Raw genomic sequence first — 3,997 nt, forward strand, 5'->3', positions numbered from 1 at the left:
AATATCTTGATAAAAAAAAGCAGCATTTTACAAGGCAGCGTATGCTTAACCGTATTGTTGAAGGTTATAAGATCCAACGTTAGGAAGATGGCGACGAACACGGGAATACCATTGAGGATTATTTAGAACAACGGTTCTAGGATACTATGTCGCGGGGAAACTCATATTGGTGCGACACAGCTTCCGTTTCGCAAGTGGATAATATGTCGCGGGGAAAACACGTCGAATTGCCATGAATGTCAGTACGTTGTGGTCAATTGTCGACAAATCAGATTTATGAAAAAGTGTTTGAATTACTACAAAAATCATTTGTTACACTGAATGTATAATTAGGATGGTATCAGACATAAACCATTTATCATAATTCTTCCTCTAGGTATTAGTAAAATCTATTTGTGATGAGTATAACTTTATTGGTCAGTGGGGATCACCATTGCTTTGCCTGTTTGCTCCAGATATTGCAAATCTACAAGGAAATAATTTAAATTTTGCAATATGCGATTTGATCCTCTTGACGGCAACAACAGTTGGTATTAAATGATCCCAGCCGACTTCGAATGTTTACAATATGCACGTTGGGCTCTGCTGATAATGCTGCTCGTTCCTTAATGGCACAATTTCCCTATTGACGGTGTGAACCTTGGCATCACTGGTTGTCTTCACATCCCCACAGAACTTTGTCATGATAATCCCTAACCTTCGTAAAAAGATGCTGGCTAACACTTTCATAGTTGCCCGTTGTGACTGAATAGGCCTATTATGCGACAGGCCTCGACGACGTTGCCTAAAGAAAGTAGAGGAGGCTAATCGTCACTCAGTCTTTCGTACGATGAAACATCGAGCTCGGGGTAGGGTGGTAATGGTAGCTCCTTTTAGTTATCCATGTTGCATGATATTTCAATCAATTCAGTAAAGTTAGATTTGCGAAGTCTAGCTTCGCCCGGGCCTTTTCTCTTGAGTGGCCCGGCCTGTGTCAACTATTTCTAGTTGACTCGTGTTTTCTTTGAACTGGATGCTCATCGTAGTGGCTGGATTGCAAGCAAGCAATCCAGCTGCCATGTAGTAAGCATGTGGCATACCCTTTTTACCAGCCCGGCGGCTGTAATGGGTGGTCCCTGTCTTAAAAATTGTGTTGACAATTCGGCAAATAAATGTAACAGAGGGTGGCGTTAGGCAGGCCGCAATGCTTGCACTCCCTGACATCCTCGTTATCAATAATTTGGCAAGCGCATGGGTAACCAAGTATTAATCTGTGCAGTATGACCGGTACCTCTTTAAATTTGGAGGAAGAGCCAGTGGTTCATAGCCTGTGGCAACTTAATACCATTTGGCAGCGAGCGAATTTATGGTATTTTCTCAGTGTGCGCGCCCCGGAGAACTGCACACTGCAGCTTTGGAGGTTTGGCTCAGTCTCCTTAGGCTTGGTTTAATGGTCATGGAGGTTGGGGACATACCCCTGCCCTTTTCGGCTAGTCTGTCAACAAGCTAATTCCCTTGGATGTTTATGTGGCTTGGGACCCAGTTTATGATGATTCTTCTACCCTGACCAAGGATTTTTTGAGCTATGGTAAGTACAGATGTCAGAAGGTCTTGGGGCATGCTATGCTGTAGACTGTCAATAGTTGCTCTAGAGTCTGTATGTGTGGCCACGTGTCCATTCCTTAGGGACGCGTGTGTCAGGGCTTCCATGATCGCAACCGTTTCAGCTTGGAGCGATAAGGCATTGTCAGTGACCCTAATGGATGTTGTGCTATCCCTTGCTGCGAAGACGGCGCCTGCAGTGTGGTTTATGGGATCCACAGATCCATTCGTGTAGTATGTTATGCTGCCCGCAGGAGTTATTTGAGCAATGACCCTTTGTACTTGTGCCTTTAGCCTAGGCATGCAGTATTGATCTTTTCTCTTTGACAGGTTTATGACTGAGAATTCGATCACATTGTTTTCCCTCGGCGGGGGTTCTTTATAGTCAGGGTGGGGGGAGTCCATGTCCTTGGCAAGCAGTGGTTCTTTGAACTGGAAGCGTGTCAACACTCTGGCTGTGTGTGTGAGCCACGAGTTGTCTTGGAACAGCTGATAATCCTGCTATAGGCGTCTGAGAACTCTCTGTCTTAGATATGAGTGTCAGGGTGCCTGCAAGACCTTGGAAAGGAACTGTGCAGCCATTGAATCAATTCGGGTGTCCAGGGACGGTAAATTGGTCTCCATGAGGAGGTTGATGACCTTTGAACATCTGGGAGCACCCAGAATGATCCTGGCTGCTTAATTTTGTATTTCATTTTTTCTTTTAGTGTTGTGCTGGAAGCAATGAGGGTGACAGAAGCATAGTCAACAATAGGACGGACAGCATATACATAAAATGATTTTAGCACTTTGTGTCCCGCTCCAGTGTGTCTCCCGGTCATTACTTTCATGACTGACAGTCTTTCCTTGGTTCGGTCAATCAGGTATTGGATCTCCTTTTTGAAAGTGAGTGTGTGGCCTATAAATACGCCAAGGTATAGGTATTCCATCACCCATTCCATATCCATGCCCTGAACAGTGAGTTTTTTGTTTTTGACATTGATTCTCAGTGCCTTAGCTTTTGATTTTGCTGCCGAGATTTTTAATCCCGACCTACAACACTCTTCAGACACCAGATTCAGACAATGCTGAGCTCTAGTTAGGCAGTGGTTGCCAGAGGCTATGATTGCCAGATCATCTGCATAAGAGATAATCTTTCATCCCTCTGGCAGGTGAATGTTGAGTATATTGGACATTATGGTATCGAACAGAGCAGGACTGAGAGCCCCACCCTGAGGCATTCCATTCTCAAGTGGCATATGCTGAGATAGGTGACCTTGAAACCTGACATTTGCTGTGCTGCCTGTAAAAGAGTCAGATATCCAGGCCAAGAGTCTACCTTTGACTCCCTTATGGATTAAGGGCTCCTGAATGGTAAGGGGACTTGCCAGTCCAAAAGCCTTCTCTAAGTCTAGGAAGACAACCACAGTGGATATAGTGCTTATTGAGCTTACGAGTGTGGATAAGCTGTGGGCTGTGCTCTTACCCCTTATGACCTGTGCAGGTGTTCATAAGGGGGTCCCATTTTCCAGCGGAGCCTGTTAAGTACCATCTCGATTGTTTTGCCCAAACAGCTGAGGAGAGAGATGGGACAGTACTTGCGTGGCTCCTTTCGCTTTGGGATGAGAACTATTATGGCTTGCTTCTAGCTCTAGGGCAGCGTGGTAGTTTGCCAGAATTTGTTGATGAGCTGCAAAAATGCAAGCTCCCCTGCAAGGCCTAAGTGCGAGATCCCATCAGGTCCCAGTGCTGAACCAGAACTGGTTTTGTTCCTTGAAAGAGAACATGGCATCCGAGTCATCTGGTTCGAGTGTCTCGTCTCTGATGAAAGCAAGCCTGCCTAGATTTAGGCTTTGCTGTTTATCCCTCAGCACAGGAGGCAGGTTGTTGCTACCGGTTCTGGCTGAGAACTCGAGCACCAGCCTGTGAGCCTCTAACTGTGGGTCATGATGCGTGCATTTCGGGGCTTGGCGGCTTTTCGCTTGCCTGACCCACATCCACAACTCTGTAAGGCTGGTCTGGTGGCCAAAAGACTGGCACCACCACTACTTTTCCCGCCATACTCTGTTGGCAGTTTCCTTGGCATCCACAACAGCTTCCCTCAAGAGGGCTAGGTTGTCGGGAGTTCTTTGCCGTCGGAAGTTTTTTCTACACATTAACTCTGTGGTTGAACTCTTTGACCTCATCATTGTAGTGCCAGGCGTCTTTGTGAGTTCTGGACTATGGACGAGTTTTGGGGATGGTTTGTGATATTGCCTGATTTATGGCCTGGATTAGTCTTGCCTCTAGCATGTCCACATTTTCACTGTTATGGGGTTCATTGTCTCTCAGACAGCGGGCCAAGCCTTTCTGGAAGGCTAACTAGTTGGCCTTGTCTCTTTTCCGTATAGGAATGTGTTGTGGTCTTTGGGCTGGACCAGCATCCATGACGGTGGTG

This window comes from Penaeus vannamei, chromosome 1, assembly GCF_042767895.1.
Source record: "Penaeus vannamei isolate JL-2024 chromosome 1, ASM4276789v1, whole genome shotgun sequence".
Taxonomy (NCBI): Eukaryota; Metazoa; Arthropoda; class Malacostraca; order Decapoda; family Penaeidae; genus Penaeus; species Penaeus vannamei.